Source organism: Schistocerca gregaria, chromosome 4, assembly GCF_023897955.1.
Source record: "Schistocerca gregaria isolate iqSchGreg1 chromosome 4, iqSchGreg1.2, whole genome shotgun sequence".
NCBI lineage: Eukaryota > Metazoa > Arthropoda > Insecta > Orthoptera > Acrididae > Schistocerca > Schistocerca gregaria.
Window position 1 is genome coordinate 2,378,162 of NC_064923.1, and position 20,097 is coordinate 2,398,258.

The following is a 20,097-nucleotide window of genomic DNA, read 5'->3' on the forward strand; positions in this document are numbered from 1 at the left end:
GCGCACTTTCCTCCATGGGAGTAATGTCTCAACGAGTTTACGCTTTGATCGTTCCCTGGAAGACCAGTAGCAGTTTCCAATGCACATCTGGAGGCATTCTGAAATCTGTGGACTATCAGAGTGTTGATGAAACACAGAAATTGCATCGATATTGAATACAACAGTCACCATGCGCACATTCCTCCATAAAAATATGTCTCAAGCCGTCTACGCTTTGATCGTTCCCTGGAAGACCAGTATTAGTTCCCGATGCACATCTGGAGGCATTCTGTAATCTGTGGACCATCAGAGTGTTGATGAAACACAGAAATTGCATCGGGATTGAATACAAAAGTCACCATGAGCACTTTCCTCCATGGGAGTAATGTCTTAAACAGTCTACGCTTTGATCGTTCCCTGGAAGACCAGTAGTAGTTTCCGATGCACATCTGGTGGCATTATGTAATCTGTGGACTATCAGAGTGTTGATGAAACACAGAAATTGCATCGGGATTGAATACAACAGTCACCATGCGCACTTTCCTCCATGGCAGTAATGTCTCAAAGTGTTTACGATTTGATCGATCCCTGGAAGACCAGTAGTAGTTTCCGATGCACATCTGGAGGCATTCTGTTATCTATGTTCTATCAGAGTGTTGATGAAACACAGAAATTGCATCGGGATTGAATACAACAGTCACCATGCGCACTTTCCTGTACAGGAGTAATGTCTCAAACAATTTACGCTTTGATCGTTCACTGAAAGACCAGTAGTAGTTTCCGATGCACATCTGGTCGCATCCTGTAATATGTAGTCTATCAGAGTGTTGATGAAACACAGTAATTGCATCAGGATTGAATACAACAGTCACCATGCGCACTCTCCTCCATGGGAGTAATGTCTCTAACAGTCTACGCTTTGATCGTTCCCTGGAAGACCAGTAGTAGTTTCCGATGCAGATCTGGTGGCATTCTGTAATCTGTGGACTATCAGAGTGTTGATGAAACACTGAAATTGCATCGGGATTGAATACAACAGTCTCCATGCGCACTTTCCTCCACGGGAGTTATGTCTCTAACAGTCTACGCTTTGATCGTTCCCCGGAAGACCAGTAGTAGTTTCCGATGCACATCTGGTGGCATTATGTAATCTGTGGACTATCAGAGTGTTGATGCAACACAGAAATTGCATCGGGATTGAATACAACAGTCACCATGCGCACTTTCCTCCACGGGAGGTATGTCTCAAACAGTCTACGCTTTGATCGTTCCCTGGAAGACCAGTAGTAGTCTCCGATGCATATCTGGAGGCATTCTGTAATCTGTGGACTATCAGAGTGCTGATGAAACACAGCAATTGCTTCGGGATTGAATACAACAGTCATCATGCGCACATTCCTCCATAAAAGTAGTGTCTCAAACTGTCTACGCTTTGATCGTTCCCTGGAAGTCCAGTAGTAGTTCCCGATGCACATCTGGTGGCATTCTGTAATCTGTGGACTATCAGAGTTTTGATGAAACACAGTAATTGCATTGGTATTGAATACAACAGTTACCATCCGCACTTTCCTCCATGGGAGTAATGTCTGAAACAGACTACGCTTCCATCGTTCCCTGGAAGACCAGTAGTAGTTTCCGATCCACATCTCTTGGCATTCTGTAATCTGTGGACTATCAGAGTGTTAATGAAACACAGAAAATGCATCGGGATTGAATACAACAGTCACCATGCGCACTTCCCTCCATGGGAGTAATGTCTCAAAGAGTTTACGCTTTGATCGTTCCCTGGAAGACCAGTACCAGTTTCCGATGCACATCTGGAGGCATTCTGTAATATGTAGACTATCAGAGTGTTGATGAAACACAGAAATTGCATCGGGATTGAATACAACAGTCACCATGAGCACATTCCTCCATATAAGTAATGTCTCAAACAGTCTACGTTTTGATCGTTCCCTGGAAGACCAGCAGTAGTTTCCGATGCACATCTGGTTCAATTCTGTAATCTGTGGACTATCAGAAGGTTGATGAAACACAGTAATTGCATTGGGATTGAATACAACAGTCACCACCCGCACTTTCCTCCATGGGAGTAATGTCTGAAACAGTCTACGCTTTCATCGTTCCCTGGAAGACCAGTAGTAGTTTCCGATCCACACCACGTGGCATTCTGTAATCTGTAGACAGTCAGAGTGTTGATGAAACACAGAAAATGCATCGGGATTGAATACAACAGTCACCATGCGCACTTTCCTCCATGGGAGTAATGTCTCAACGAGTTTACGCTTTGATCGTTCCCTGGAAGACCAGTAGCAGTTTCCAATGCACATCTGGAGGCATTCTGAAATCTGTGGACTATCAGAGTGTTGATGAAACACAGAAATTGCATCGATATTGAATACAACAGTCACCATGCGCACATTCCTCCATAAAAATATGTCTCAAGCCGTCTACGCTTTGATCGTTCCCTGGAAGACCAGTATTAGTTCCCGATGCACATCTGGAGGCATTCTGTAATCTGTGGACCATCAGAGTGTTGATGAAACACAGAAATTGCATCGGGATTGAATACAAAAGTCACCATGCGCACTTTCCTCCATGGGAGTAATGTCTTAAACAGTTTACGCTTTGATCGTTCCCTGGAAGACCAGTAGTAGTTTCCGATGCACATCTGGTGGCATTATGTAATCTGTGGACTATCAGAGTGTTGATGAAACACAGAAATTGCATGGGGATTGAATACAACAGTCACCATGCGCACTTTCCTCCATGGCAGTAATGTCTCAAAGTGTTTACGATTTGATCGATCCCTGGAAGACCAGTAGTAGTTTCCGATGCACATCTGGTTCAATTCTGTAATCTGTGGACTATCAGAAGGTTGATGAAACACAGTAATTGCATTGGGATTGAATACAACAGTCACCACCCGCACTTTCCTCCATGGGAGTAATGTCTCAAACAGTCTACGCTTTGATCGTTCCCTGGAAGACCAGCAGTAGTTTCCGATGCACATCTGGTTCAATTCTGTAATCTGTGGACTATCAGAAGGTTGATGAAACACAGTAATTGCATTGGGATTGAATACAACAGTCACCACCCGCACTTTCCTCCATGGGAGTAATGTCTGAAACAGTCTACGCTTCCATCGTTCCCTGGAAGACCAGTAGTAGTTTCCGATCCACATCTCTTGGCATTCTGTAATCTGTGGACTATCAGAGTGTTAATGAAACACAGAAAATGCATCGGGATTGAATACAACAGTCACCATGCGCACTTCCCTCCATGGGAGTAATGTCTCAAAGAGTTTTCGCTTTGATCGTTCCCTGGAAGACCAGTACCAGTTTCCGATGCACATCTGGAGGCATTCTGTAATATGTAGACTATCAGAGTGTTGATGAAACACAGAAATTGCATCGGGATTGAATACAACAGTCACCATGAGCACATTCCTCCATATAAGTAATGTCTCAAACAGTCTACGCTTTGATCGTTCCCTGGAAGACCAGCAGTAGTTTCCGATGCACATCTGGTTCAATTCTGTAATCTGTGGACTATCAGAGTGTTGATGAAACACAGAAATTGCATTGGGACTGAATACAACAGTCACCACCCGCACTTTCCTCCATGGGAGTAATGTCTGAAACAGTCTACGCTTTGATCGTTCCCTGGAAGACCAGTAGTAGTTTCCGATGCACATCTGGTCGCATCCTGTAATGTGTAGTCTATCAGAGTGTTGATGAAACACAGTAATTGCATCGGGATTGAATACAACAGTCACCATGCGCTCTCTCCTCCATGGGAGTAATGTCTCTAACAGTCTACGCTTTGATCGTTCCCTGGAAGACCAGTAGTAGTTTCCGATGCAGATCTGGTGGCATTCTGTAATCTGTGGACTATCAGAGTGTTGATGAAACACTGAAATTGCATCGGGATTGAATACAACAGTCTCCATGCGCACTTTCCTCCACGGGAGTTATGTCTCTAACAGTCTACGCTTTGATCGTTCCCCGGAAGACCAGTAGTAGTTTCCGATGCACATCTGGTGGCATTATGTAATCTGTGGACTATCAGAGTGTTGATGCAACACAGAAATTGCATCGGGATTGAATACAACATTCACCATGCGCACATTCCTCCACGGGAGGTATGTCTCAAACAGTCTACGCTTTGATCGTTCCCTGGAAGACCAGTAGTAGTCTCCGATGCATATCTGGAGGAATTCTGTAATCTGTGGACTATCAGAGTGCTGATGAAACACAGCAATTGCTTCGGGATTGAATACAACAGTCATCATGCGCACATTCCTCCATAAAAGTAGTGTCTCAAACAGTCTACGCTTTGATCGTTCCCTGGAAGTCCAGTAGTAGTTCCCGATGCACATCTGGTGGCATTCTGTAATCTGTGGACTATCAGAGTTTTGATGAAACACAGTAATTGCATTGGTATTGAATACAACAGTCACCATCCGCACTTTCCTCCATGGGAGTAATGTCTGAAACAGTCTACGCTTCCATCGTTCCCTGGAAGACCAGTAGTAGTTTCCGACCCACATCTCCTGGCATTCTGTAATCTGTGGACTATCAGAGTGTTGATGAAACACAGAAAATGCATCGGGATTGAATACAACAGTCACCATGCGCACTTCCCTCCATGGGAGTAATGTCTCAAAGAGTTTACGCTTTGATCGTTCCCTGGAAGACCAGTACTAGTTTCCGATGCATATCTGGAGGCATTCTGTAATATGTAGACTATCAGAGTGTTGATGAAACACAGAAATTGCATCGGGATTGAATACAACAGTCACCATGCGCACATTCCTCCATAAAAGTAATGTCTCAAACAGTCTACGCTTTGATCGTTCCCTGGAAGACCAGCAGTAGTTTCCAATGCACATCTGGTGTCATTCTGTAATCTGTGGACTATCAGAGTGTTGATGAAACACAGAATTTGCATTGGGATAGAATACAACAGTCACCATCCGCACTTTCCTCCATGGGAGTAATGTCTGAAACAGTCTACGCTTTCATCGTTCCCTGGAAGACCAGTAGTAGTTTCCGATCCACACCACGTGGCATTCTGTAATCTGTAGACAGTCAGAGAGTTGATGAAACACAGAAAATGCATCGGGATTGAATACAACAGTCACTATGCGCACTTTCCTCCATGGGAGTAATGTCTCAACGAGTTTACGCTTTGATCGTTCCCTGGAAGACCAGTAGCAGTTTCCAATGCACATCTGGAGGCATTCTGAAATCTGTGGACTATCAGAGTGTTGATGAAACACAGAAATTGCATCGATATTGAATACAACAGTCACCATGCGCACATTCCTCCATAAAAATATGTCTCAAGCCGTCTACGCTTTGATCGTTCCCTGGAAGACCAGTATTAGTTCCCGATGCACATCTGGAGGCATTCTGTAATCTGTGGACCATCAGAGTGTTGATGAAACACAGAAATTGCATCGGGATTGAATACAAAAGTCACCATGCGCACTTTCCTCCATGGGAGTAATGTCTTAAACAGTCTACGCTTTGATCGTTCCCTGGAAGACCAGTAGTAGTTTCCGATGCACATCTGGTGGCATTATGTAATCTGTGGACTATCAGAGTGTTGATGAAACACAGAAAATGCATCGGGATTGAATACAACAGTCACCATGCGCACTTTCCTCCATGGCAGTAATGTCTCAACGAGTTTACGCTTTGATCGTTCCCTGGAAGACCAGTAGCAGTTTCCAATGCACATCTGGAGGCATTCTGAAATCTGTGGACTATCAGAGTGTTGATGAAACACAGAAATTGCATCGATATTGAATACAACAGTCACCATGCGCACATTTCTCCATAAAAATATGTCTCAAGCCGTCTACGCTTTGATCGTTCCCTGGAAGACCAGTATTAGTTCCCGATGCACATCTGGAGGCATTCTGTAATCTGTGGACCATCAGAGTGTTGATGAAACACAGAAATTGCATCGGGATTGAATACAAAAGTCACCATGTGCACTTTCCTCCATGGGAGTAATGTCTTAAACAGTCTACGCTTTGATCGTTCCCTGGAAGACCAGTAGTAGTTTCCGATGCACATCTGGTGGCATTATGTAATCTGTGGACTATCAGAGTGTTGATGAAACACAGAAATTGCATCGGGATTGAATACAACAGTCACCATGCGCACTTTCCTCCATGGCAGTAATGTCTCAAAGTTTTTACGATTTGATCGATCCCTGGAAGACCAGTAGTAGTTTCCGATGCACACCTGGAGGCATTCTGTTATCTATGTTCTATCAGAGTGTTGATGAAACACAGAAATTGCATCGGGATTGAATACAACAGTCACCATGCGCACTTTCCTGTACGGGAGAAATGTCTCAAACAATTTACGCTTTGATCGTTCCCTGGAAGACCAGTAGTAGTTTCCGATGCACATCTGGTCGCATCCTGTAATGTGTAGTCTATCAGAGTGTTGATGAAACACAGTAATTGCATCGGGATTGAATACAACAGTCACCATGCGCACTCTCCTCCATGGGAGTAATGTCTCTAACAGTCTACGCTTTGATCGTTCCCTGGAAGACCAGTAGTAGTTTCCGATGCAGATCTGGTGGCATTCTGTAATCTGTGGACTATCAGAGTGTTGATGAAACACTGAAATTGCATCGGGATTGAATACAACAGTCTCCATGCGCACTTTCCTCCACGGGAGTTATGTGTCTAACAGTCTACGCTTTGATCGTTCCCCGGAAGACCAGTAGTAGTTCCCGATGCACATCTGGTGGCATTATGTAATCTGTGGACTATCAGAGTGTTGATGCAACACAGAAATTGCATCGGGATTTAATACAACAGTCACCATGCGCACTTTCCTCCACGGGAGGTATGTCTCAAACAGTCTACGCTTTGATCGTTCCCTGGAAGACCAGTAGTAGTCTCCGATTCATATCTGGAGGCATTCTGTAATCTGTGGACTATCAGAGTGCTGATGAAACACAGCAATTGCTTCGGGATTGAATACAACAGTCATCATGCGCACATTCCTCCATAAAAGTAGTGTCTCAAACAGTCTACGCTTTGATCGTTCCCTGGAAGTCCAGTAGTAGTTCCCGATGCACATCTGGTGGCATTCTGTAATCTGTGGACTATCAGAGTTTTGATGAAACACAGTAATTGCATTGGTATTGAATACAACAGTCACCATCCGCACTTTCCTCCATGGGAGTAATGTCTGAAACAGACTACGCTTCCATCGTTCCCTGGAAGACCAGTAGTAGTTTCCGATCCACATCTCTTGGCATTCTGTAATCTGTGGACTATCAGAGTGTTAATGAAACACAGAAAATGCATCGGGATTGAATACAACAGTCACCATGCGCACTTTCCTCCACGGGAGGTATGTCTCAAACAGTTTACGATTTGATCGTTCCCTGGAAGACCAGTAGTAGTCTCCGATGCATATCTGGAGGCATTCTGTAATCTGTGGACTATCAGAGTGCTGATGAAACACAGCAATTGCTTCGGGATTGAATACAACAGTCATCATGCGCACATTCCTCCATGAAAGTAGTGTCTCAAACAGTCTACGCTTTGATCGTTCCCTGGAAGTCCAGTAGTAGTTTCCGAACCACACCACGTGGCATTCTGTAATCTGTGGACTATCAGAGTTTTGATGAAACACAGTAATTGCATTGGTATTGAATACAACAGTCACCATCCGCACTTTCCTCCATGGGAGTAATGTCTGAAACAGTCTACGCTTCCATCGTTCCCTGGAAGACCAGTAGTAGTTTCCGATCCACATCTCTTGGCATTCTGTAATCTGTGGACTATCAGAGTGTTAATGAAACACAGAAAATGCATCGGGATTGAATACAACATTCACCATGCGCACTTCCCTCCATGGGAGTAATGTCTCAAAGAATTTTCGCTTTGATCGTTCCCTGGAAGACCAGTACCAGTTTCCGATGCACATCTGGAGGCATTCTGTAATATGTAGACTATCAGAGTGTTGATGAAACACAGAAATTGCATCGGGATTGAATACAACAGTCACCATGAGCACATTCCTCCATATAAGTAATGTCTCAAACAGTCTACGCTTTGATCGTTCCCTGGAAGATCAGCAGTAGTTTCCGATGCACATCTGGTTCAATTCTGTAATCTGTGGACTATCAGAGTGTTGATGAAACACAGAAAGTGCATTGGGATTGAATACAACAGTCACCACCCGCACTTTCCTCCATGGGAGTAATGTCTGAAACAGTCTACGCTTTGATCGTTCCCTGGAAGACCAGTAGTAGTTTCCGATGCACATCTGGTCGCATCCTGTAATGTGTAGTCTATCAGAGTGTTGATGAAACACAGTAATTGCATCGGGATTGAATACAACAGTCACCATGCGCTCTCTCCTCCATGGGAGTAATGTCTCTAACAGTCTACGCTTTGATCGTTCCCTGGAAGACCAGTAGTAGTTTCCGATGCAGATCTGGTGGCATTCTGTAATCTGTGGACTATCAGAGTGTTGATGAAACACTGAAATTGCATCGGGATTGAATACAACAGTCTCCATGCGCACATTCCTCCACGGGAGTTATGTTCTCTAACAGTCTACGCTTTGATCGTTCCCCGGAAGACCAGTAGTAGTTTCCGATGCACATCTGGTGGCATTATGTAATCTGTGGACTATCAGAGTGTTGATGCAACACAGAAATTGCATCGGGATTGAATACAACAGTCACCATGCGCACTTTCCTCCGCGGGAGGTATGTCTCAAACAGTCTACGCTTTGATCGTTCCCTGGAAGACCAGTAGTAGTCTCCGATGCATATCTGGAGGAATTCTGTAATCTGTGGACTATCAGAGTGCTGATGAAACACAGCAATTGCTTCGGGATTGAATACAACAGTCATCATGCGCACATTCCTCCATAAAAGTAGTGTCTCAAACAGTCTACGCTTTGATCGTTCCCTGGAAGTCCAGTAGTAGTTCCCGATGCACATCTGGTGGCATTCTGTAATCTGTGGACTATCAGAGTTTTGATGAAACACAGTAATTGCATTGGTATTGAATACAACAGTCACCATCCGCACTTTCCTCCATGGGAGTAATGTCTGAAACAGTCTACGCTTCCATCGTTCCCTGGAAGACCAGTAGTAGTTTCCGACCCACATCTCTTGGCATTCTGTAATCTGTGGACTATCAGAGTGTTGATGAAACACAGAAAATGCATCGGGATTGAATACAACAGTCACCATGCGCACTTCCCTCCATGGGAGTAATGTCTCAAAGAGTTTACGCTTTGATCGTTCCCTGGAAGACCAGTACTAGTTTCCGATGCATATCTGGAGGCATTCTGTAATATGTAGACTATCAGAGTGTTGATGAAACACAGAAATTGCATCGGGATTGAATACAACAGTCACCATGCGCACATTCCTCCATAAAAGTAATGTCTCAAACAGTCTACGCTTTGATCGTTCCCTGGAAGACCAGCAGTAGTTTCCAATGCACATCTGGTGGCATTCTGTAATCTGTGGACTATCAGAGTGTTGATGAAACACAGAAATTGCATTGGGATAGAATACAACAGTCGCCATCCGCACTTTCCTCCATGGGAGTAATGTCTGAAACAGTCTACGCTTTCATCGTTCCCTGGAAGACCAGTAGTAGTTTCCGATCCACACCACGTGGCATTCTGTAATCTGTAGACAGTCAGAGTGTTGATGAAACACAGAAAATGCATCGGGATTGAATACAACAGTCACCATGCGCACTTTCCTCCATGGGAGTAATGTCTCAACGAGTTTACGCTTTGATCGTTCCCTGGAAGACCAGTAGCAGTTTCCAATGCACATCTGGAGGCATTCTGAAATCTGTGGACTATCAGAGTGTTGATGAAACACAGAAATTGCATCGATATTGAATACAACAGTCACCATGCGCACATTCCTCCATAAAAATATGTCTCAAGCCGTCTACGCTTTGATCGTTCCCTGGAAGACCAGTATTAGTTCCCGATGCACATCTGGAGGCATTCTGTAATCTGTGGACCATCAGAGTGTTGATGAAACACAGAAATTGCATCGGGATTAAATACAAAAGTCACCATGCGCACTTTCCTCCATGGGAGTAATGTCTTAAACAGTCTACGCTTTGATCGTTCCCTGGAAGACCAGTAGTAGTTTCCGACCCACATCTCTTGGCATTCTGTAATCTGTGGACTATCAGAGTGTTGATGAAACACAGAAAATGCATCGGGATTGAATACAACAGTCACCATGCGCACTTCCCTCCATGGGAGTAATGTCTCAACGAGTTTACGCTTTGATCGTTCCCTGGAAGACCAGTAGCAGTTTCCAATGCACATCTGGAGGCATTCTGAAATCTGTGGACTATCAGAGTGTTGATGAAACACAGAAATTGCATCGATATTGAATACAACAGTCACCATGCGCACATTCCTCCATAAAAATATGTCTCAAGCCGTCTACGCTTTGATCGTTCCCTGGAAGACCAGTATTAGTTCCCGATGCACATCTGGAGGCATTCTGTAATCTGTGGACCATCAGAGTGTTGATGAAACACAGAAATTGCATCGGGATTGAATACAAAAGTCACCATGCGCACTTTCCTCCATGGGAGTAATGTCTTAAACAGTCTACGCTTTGATCGTTCCCTGGAAGACCAGTAGTAGTTTCCGATGCACATCTGGTGGCATTATGTAATCTGTGGACTATCAGAGTGTTGATGAAACACAGAAATTGCATCGGGATTGAATACAACAGTCACCATGCGCACTTTCCTCCATGGCAGTAATGTCTCAAAGTGTTTACGATTTGATCGATCCCTGGAAGACCAGTAGTAGTTTCCGATGCACATCTGGAGGCATTCTGTTATCTATGTTCTATCAGAGTGTCGATGAAACACAGAAATTGCATCGGGATTGAATACAACAGTCACCATGCGCACTTTCCTGTACGAGAGAAATGTCTCAAACAATTTACGCTTTGATCGTTCCCTGGAAGACCAGTAGTAGTTTCCGATGCACATCTGGTCGCATCCTGTATTGTGTAGTCTATCAGAGTGTTGATGAAACACAGTAATTGCATCGGGATTGAATACAACAGTCACCATGCGCACTCTCCTCTATGGGAGTAATGTCTCTAACAGTCTACGCTTTGATCGTTCCCTGGAAGACCAGTAGTAGTTTCCGATGCAGATCTGGTGGCATTCTGTAATCTGTGGACTATCAGAGTGTTGATGAAACACTGAAATTGCATCGGGATTGAATACAACTGTCTCCATGCGCACTTTCCTCCACGGGAGTTATGTCTCTAACAGTCTACGCTTTGATCGTTCCCCGGAAGACCAGTAGTAGTTTCCGATGCACATCTGGTGGCATTATGTAATCTGTGGACTATCAGAGTGTTGATGCAACACAGAAATTGCATCGGGATTGAATACAACAGTCACCATGCGCACTTTCCTCCACGGGAGGTATGTCTCAAACAGTTTACGCTTTGATCGTTCCCTGGAAGACCAGTACTAGTCTCCGATGCATATCTGGAGGCATTCTGTAATCTGTGGACTATCAGAGTGCTGATGAAACACAGCAATTGCTTCGGGATTGAATACAACAGTCATCATGCGCACATTCCTCCATGAAAGTAGTGTCTCAAACAGTCTACGCTTTGATCGTTCCCTGGAAGTCCAGTAGTAGTTTCCGAACCACACCACGTGGCATTCTGTAATCTGTGGACTATCAGAGTTTTGATGAAACACAGTAATTGCATTGGTATTGAATACAACAGTCACCATCCGCACTTTCCTCCATGGGAGTAATGTCTGAAACAGTCTACGCTTCCATCGTTCCCTGGAAGACCAGTAGTAGTTTCCGATCCACATCTCTTGGCATTCTGTAATCTGTGGACTATCAGAGTGTTAATGAAACACAGAAAATGCATCGGGATTGAATACAACAGTCACCATGCGCACTTCCCTCCATGGGAGTAATGTCTCAAAGAGTTTACGCTTTGATCGTTCCCTGGAAGACCAGTACCAGTTTCCGATGCACATCTGGAGGCATTCTGTAATATGTAGACTATCAGAGTGTTGATGAAACACAGAAATTGCATCGGGATTGAATACAACAGTCACCATGAGCACATTCCTCCATATAAGTAATGTCTCAAACAGTCTACGCTTTGATCGTTCCCTGGAAGATCAGCAGTAGTTTCCGATGCACATCTGGTTCAATTCTGTAATCTGTGGACTATCAGAGTGTTGATGAAACACAGAAATTGCATTGGGATTGAATACAACAGTCACCACCCGCACTTTCCTCCATGGGAGTAATGTCTGAAACAGTCTACGCTTTGATCGTTCCCTGGAAGACCAGTAGTAGTTTCCGATGCACATCTGGTCGCATCCTGTAATGTGTAGTCTATCAGAGTGTTGATGAAACACAGTAATTGCATCGGGATTGAATACAACAGTCACCATGCGCTCTCTCCTCCATGGGAGTAATGTCTCTAACAGTCTACGCTTTGATCGTTCCCTGGAAGACCAGTAGTAGTTTCCGATGCAGATCTGGTGGCATTCTGTAATCTGTGGACTATCAGAGTGTTGATGAAACACTGAAATAGCATCGGGATTGAATACAACAGTCTCCATGCGCACATTCCTCCACGGGAGTTATGTCTCTAACAGTCTACGCTTTGATCGTTCCCCGGAAGACCAGTAGTAGTTTCCGATGCACATCTGGTGGCATTATGTAATCTGTGGACTATCAGAGTGTTGATGCAACACAGAAATTGCATCGGGATTGAATACAACAGTCACCATGCGCACTTTCCTCCACGGGAGGTATGTCTCAAACAGTCTACGCTTTGATCGTTCCCTGGAAGACCAGTAGTAGTCTCCGATGCATATCTGGATGCATTCTGTAATCTGTGGACTATCAGAGTGCTGATGAAACACAGCAATTGCTTCGGGATTGAATACAACAGTCATCATGCGCACATTCCTCCATAAAAGTAGTGTCTCAAACAGTCTACGCTTTGATCGTTCCCTGGAAGTCCAGTAGTAGTTCCCGATGCACATCTGGTGGCATTCTGTAATCTGTGGACTATCAGAGTTTTGATGAAACACAGTAATTGCATTGGTATTGAATACAACAGTCACCATCCGCACTTTCCTCCATGGGAGTAATGTCTGAAACAGTCTACGCTATCATCGTTCCCTGGAAGACCAGTAGTAGTTTCCGACCCACATCTCTTGGCATTCTGTAATCTGTGGACTATCAGAGTGTTGATGAAACACAGAAAATGCATCGGGATTGAATACAACAGTCACCATGCGCACTTCCCTCCATGGGAGTAATGTCTCAAAGAGTTTACGCTTTGATCGTTCCCTGGAAGACCAGTACTAGTTTCCGATGCATATCTGGAGGCATTCTGTAATATGTAGACTATCAGAGTGTTGATGAAACACAGAAATTGCATCGGGATTGAATACAACAGTCACCATGCGCACATTACTCCATAAAAGTAATGTCTCAAACAGTCTACGCTTTGATCGTTCCCTGGAAGACCAGCAGTAGTTTCCAATGCACATCTGGTGGCATTCTGTAATCTGTGGACTATCAGAGTGTTGATGAAACACAGAAATTGCATTGGGATAGAATACAACAGTCACCATCCGCACTTTCCTCCATGGGAGTAATGTCTGAAACAGTCTACGCTTTCATCGTTCCCTGGAAGACCAGTAGTAGTTTCCGATCCACACCACGTGGCATTCTGTAATCTGTAGACAGTCAGAGTGTTGATGAAACACAGAAAATGCATCGGGATTGAATACAACAGTCACCATGCGCACTTTCCTCCATGGGAGTAATGTCTCAACGAGTTTACGCTTTGATCGTTCCCTGGAAGACCAGTAGCAGTTTCCAATGCACATCTGGAGGCATTCTGAAATCTGTGGACTATCAGAGTGTTGATGAAACACAGAAATTGCATCGATATTGAATACAACAGTCACCATGCGCACATTCCTCCATAAAAATATGTCTCAAGCCGTCTACGCTTTGATCGTTCCCTGGAAGACCAGTATTAGTTCCCGATGCACATCTGGAGGCATTCTGTAATCTGTGGACCATCAGAGTGTTGATGAAACACAGAAATTGCATCGGGATTAAATACAAAAGTCACCATGCGCACTTTCCTCCATGGGAGTAATGTCTTAAACAGTCTACGCTTTGATCGTTCCCTGGAAGACCAGTAGTAGTTTCCGACCCACATCTCTTGGCATTCTGTAATCTGTGGACTATCAGAGTGTTGATGAAACACAGAAAATGCATCGGGATTGAATACAACAGTCACCATGCGCACTTCCCTCCATGGGAGTAATGTCTCAACGAGTTTACGCATTGATCGATCCCTGGGAGACCAGTAGCAGTTTCCAATGCACATCTGGAGGCATTCTGAAATCTGTGGACTATCAGAGTGTTGATGAAACACAGAAATTGCATCGATATTGAATACAACAGTCACCATGCGCACATTCCTCCATAAAAATATGTCTCAAGCCGTCTACGCTTTGATCGTTCCCTGGAAGACCAGTATTAGTTCCCGATGCACATCTGGAGGCATTCTGTAATCTGTGGACCATCAGAGTGTTGATGAAACACAGAAATTGCATCGGGATTGAATACAAAAGTCACCATGCGCACTTTCCTCCATGGGAGTAATGTCTTAAACAGTCTACGCTTTGATCGTTCCCTGGAAGACCAGTAGTAGTTTCCGATGCACATCTGGTGGCATTATGTAATCTGTGGACTATCAGAGTGTTGATGAAACACAGAAATTGCATCGGGATTGAATACAACAGTCACCATGCGCACTTTCCTCCATGGCAGTAATGTCTCAAAGTGTTTACGATTTGATCGATCCCTGGAAGACCAGTAGTAGTTTCCGATGCACATCTGGAGGCATTCTGTTATCTATGTTCTATCAGAGTGTTGATGAAACACAGAAATTGCATCGGGATTGAATACAACAGTCACCATGCGCACTTTCCTGTACGGGAGTAATGTCTCAAACAATTTACTCTTTGATCGTTCCCTGGAAGACCAGTAGTAGTTTCCGATGCACATCTGGTCGCATCCTGTAATGTGTAGTCTATCAGAGTGTTGATGAAACACAGTAATTGCATCGGGATTGAATACAACAGTCACCATGCGCACTCTCCTCCATGGGAGTAATGTCTCTAACAGTCTACGCTTTGATCGTTCCCTGGAAGACCAGTAGTAGTTTCCGATGCAGATCTGGTGGCATTCTGTAAACTGTGGACTATCAGAGTGTTGATGAAACACTGAAATTGCATCGGGATTGAATACAACAGTCTCCATGCGCACTTTCCTCCACTGGAGTTATGTCTCTAACAGTCTACGCTTTGATCGTTCCCCGGAAGACCAGTAGTAGTTTCCGATGCACATCTGGTTGCATTATGTAATCTGTGGACTATCAGAGTGTTGATGCAACACAGAAATTGCATCGGGATTGAATACAACAGTCACCATGCGCACTTTCCTCCACGGGAGGTATGTCTCAAACAGTCTACGCTTTGATTGTTCCCTGGAAGACCAGTAGTAGTCTCCGATGCATATCTGGAGGCATTCTGTAATCTGTGGACTATCAGAGTGCTGATGAAACACAGCAATTGCTTCGGGATTGAATACAACAGTCATTATGCGCACATTCCTCCATAAAAGTAGTGTCTCAAACAGTCTACGCTTTGATCGTTCCCTGGAAGTCCAGTAGTAGTTCCCGATGCACATCTGGTGGCATTCTGTAATCTGTGGACTATCAGAGTTTTGATGAAACACAGTAATTGCATTGGTATTGAATACAACAGTCACCATCCGCACTTTCCTCCATGGGAGTAATGTCTGAAACAGACTATTCTTCCATCGTTCCCTGGATGACCAGTAGTAGTTTCCGATCCACATCTCTTGGCATTCTGTAATCTGTGGACTATCAGAGTGTTAATGAAACACAGAAAATGCATCGGGATTGAATACAACAGTCACCATGCGCACTTCCCTCCATGGGAGTAATGTCTCAAAGAGTTTACGCTTTGATCGTTCCCTGGAAGACCAGTACCAGTTTCCGATGCACATCTGGAGGCATTCTGTAATATGTAGACTATCTGAGTGTTGATGAAACACAGAAATTGTATCGGGATTGAATACAACAGTCACCATGAGCACATTCCTCCATATAAGTAATGTCTCAAACAGTCTACGCTTTGATCGTTCCCTGGAAGACCAGCAGTAGTTTCCGATGCACATCTGGTTCAATTCTGTAATCTGTGGACTATCAGAGTGTTGATGAAACACAGAAATTGCATTGGGATTGAATACAACAGTCACCACCCGCACTTTCCTCCATGGGAGTAATGTCTGAAACAGTCTACGCTTTCATCGTTCCCTGGAAGACCAGTAGTAGTTTCCGATCCACACCACGTGGCATTCTGTAATCTGTAGACAGTCAGAGTGTTGATGAAACACAGAAAATGCATCGGGATTGAATACAACAGTCACCATGCGCACTTTCCTCCATGGGAGTAATGTCTCAACGAGTTTACGCTTTGATCGTTCCCTGGACGACCAGTAGCAGTTTCCAATGCATATCTGGAGGCATTCTGAAATCTGTGGACTATCAGAGTGTTGATGAAACACAGAAATTGCATCGATATTGAATACAACAGTCACCATGCGCACATTCCTCCATAAAAATATGTCTCAAGCCGTCTACGCTTTGATCGTTCCCTGGAAGACCAGTATTAGCTCCCGATGCACATCTGGAGGCATTCTGTAATCTGTGGACCATCAGAGTGTTGATGAAACACAGAAATTGCATCGGGATTGAATACAAAAGTCACCATGCGCACTTTCCTCCATGGGAGTAATGTCTTAAACAGTCTACGCTTTGATCGTTCCCTGGAAGACCAGTAGTAGTTTCCGATGCACATCTGGTGGCATTATGTAATCTGTGGACTATCAGAGTGTTGATGAAACACAGAAATTGCATCGGGATTGAATACAACAGTCACCATGCGCACTTTCCTCCATGGCAGTAATGTCTCAAAGTGTTTACGATTTGATCGATCCCTGGAAGACCAGTAGTAGTTTCCGATGCACATCTGGAGGCATTCTGTTATCTATGTTCTATCAGAGTGTTGATGAAACACAGAAATTGCATCGGGATTGAATACAACAGTCACCATGCGCACTTTCCTCCATGGCAGTAATGTCTCAAAGTGTTTACGATTTGATCGTTAACTGGAAGACCAGTAGTAGTTTCCGATCCACACCACGTGGCATTCTGTAATCTGTGGACTATCAGAGTTTTGATGAAACACAGTAATTGCATCGGGATTGAATACAACAGTCACCATGCGCACTCTCCTCCATGGGAGTAATGTCTCTAACAGTCTACGCTTTGATCGTTCCCTGGAAGACCAGTAGTAGTTTGCGATGCAGATCTGGTGGAATTCTGTAATCTGTGGACTATCAGAGTGTTGATGAAACACTGAAATTACATCGGGATTGAATACAACAGTCTCCATGCGCACTTTCCTCCACGGGAGTTATGTCTCTAACAGTCTACGCTTTGATCGTTCCCCGGAAGACCAGTAGTAGTTTCCGATGCACATCTGGTGGCATTATGTAATCTGTGGACTATCAGAGTGTTGATGCAACACTGAAATTGCATCGGGATTGAATACAACAGTCACCATGCGCACTTTCCTCCACGGGAGGTATGTCTCAAACAGTCTACGCTTTGATCGTTCCCTGGAAGACCAGTAGTAGTCTCCGATGCATATCTGGAGGCATTCTGTAATCTGTGGACTATCAGAGTGCTGATGAAACACAGCAATTGCTTCGGGATTGAATACAACAGTCATCATGCGCACATTCCTCCATAAAAGTAGTGTCTCAAACAGTCTACGCTTTGATCGTTCCCTGGAAGTCCAGTAGTAGTTTCCGATCCACACCACGTGGCATTCTGTAATCTGTGGACTATCAGAGTTTTGATGAAACACAGTAATTGCATTGGAATTGAATACAACAGTCACCATCCGCACTTTCCTCCATGGGAGTAATGTCTGAAACAGTCTACGCTTCCATCGTTCCCTGGAAGACCAGTAGTAGTTTCCGACCCACATCTCTTGGCATTCTGTAATCTGTGGACTATCAGAGTGTTAATGAAACACAGAAAATGCATTGGGATTCAATACAACAGTCACCATGCGCACTTCCCTCCATGGGAGTAATGTCTCAAAGAGTTTACGCTTTGATCGTTCCCTGGAAGACCAGTACCAGTTTCCGATGCACATCTGGAGGCATTCTGTAATATGTAGACTATCAGAGTGTTGATGAAACACAGAAATTGCATCGGGATTGAATACAACAGTCACCATGAGCACATTCCTCCATATAAGTAATATCTCAAACAGTCTACGCTTTGATCGTTCCCTGGAAGACCAGCAGTAGTTTCCGATGCACATCTGGTTCAATTCTGTAATCTGTGGACTATCAGTGTGTTGATGAAACACAGAAATTGCATTGGGATTGAATACAACAGTCACCACCCGCACTTACCTCCATGGGAGTAATGTCTGAAACAGTCTACGCTTTGATCGTTCCCTGGAAGACCAGTAGTAGTTTCCGATGCACATCTGGTCACATCCTGTAATGTGTAGTCTATCAGAGTGTTGATGAAACACAGTAATTGCATCGGGATTGAATACAACAGTCACCATGCGCTCTCTCCTCCATGGGAGTAATGTCTCTAACAGTCTACGCTTTGATCGTTCCCTGGAAGACCAGTAGTAGTTTCCGATGCAGATCTGGTGGCATTCTGTAATCTGTGGACTATCAGAGTGTTGATGAAACACTGAAATTGCATCGGGATTGAATACAACAGTCTCCATGCGCACTTTCCTCCACGGGAGTTATGTCTCTAACAGTCTACGCTTTGATCGTTCCCCGGAAGACCAGTAGTAGTTTCCGATGCACATCTGGTGGCATTATGTAATCTGTGGACTATCAGAGTGTTGATGAAACACAGAAATTGCATTGGGATAGAATACAACAGTCACCATCCGCACTTTCCTCCATGGGAGTAATGTCTGAAACAGTCTACGCTTTCATCGTTCCCTGGAAGACCAGTAGTAGTTTCCGATCACATCTGGTGGCATTATGTAATCTGTGGACTATCAGAGTGTTGATGAAACACAGAAAATGCATCGGGATTGAATGCAACAGTCACCATGCGCACTTTCCTCCATGGGAGTAATGTCTCAACGAGTTTACGCTTTGATCGTTCCCTGGAAGACCAGTAGCAGTTTCCAATGCACATCTGGAGGCATTCTGAAATCTGTGGACTATCAGAGTGTTGATGAAACACAGAAATTGCATCGATATTGAATACAACAGTCACCATGCGCACATTCCTCCATAAAAATATGTCTCAAGCCGTCTACGCTTTGATCGTTCCCTGGAAGACCAGTATTAGTTCCCGATGCACATCTGGAGGCATTCTGTAATCTGTGGACCATCAGAGTGTTGATGAAACACAGAAATTGCATCGGGATTGAATACAAAAGTCACCATGCGCACTTTCCTCCATGGGAGTAATGTCTTAAACAGTCTACGCTTTGATCGTTCCCTGGAAGACCAGTAGTAGTTTCCGATGCACATCTGGTGGCAATATGTAATCTGTGGACTATCAGAGTGTTGATGAAACACAGAAATTGCATCGGGATTGAATACAACAGTCACCATGCGCACTTTCCTCCATGGCAGTAATGTCTCAAAGTGTTTACGATTTGATCGATCCCTGGAAGACCAGTAGTAGTTTCCGATGCACATCTGGAGGCATTCTGTTATCTATGTTCTATCAGAGTGTTGATGAAACACAGAAATTGCATCGGGATTGAATACAACAGTCACCATGCGCACTTTCCTGTACGGGAGTAATGTCTCAAACAATTTACGCTTTGATCGTTCCCTGGAAGACCAGTAGTAGTTTCCGATGCACATCTGGTCGCATCCT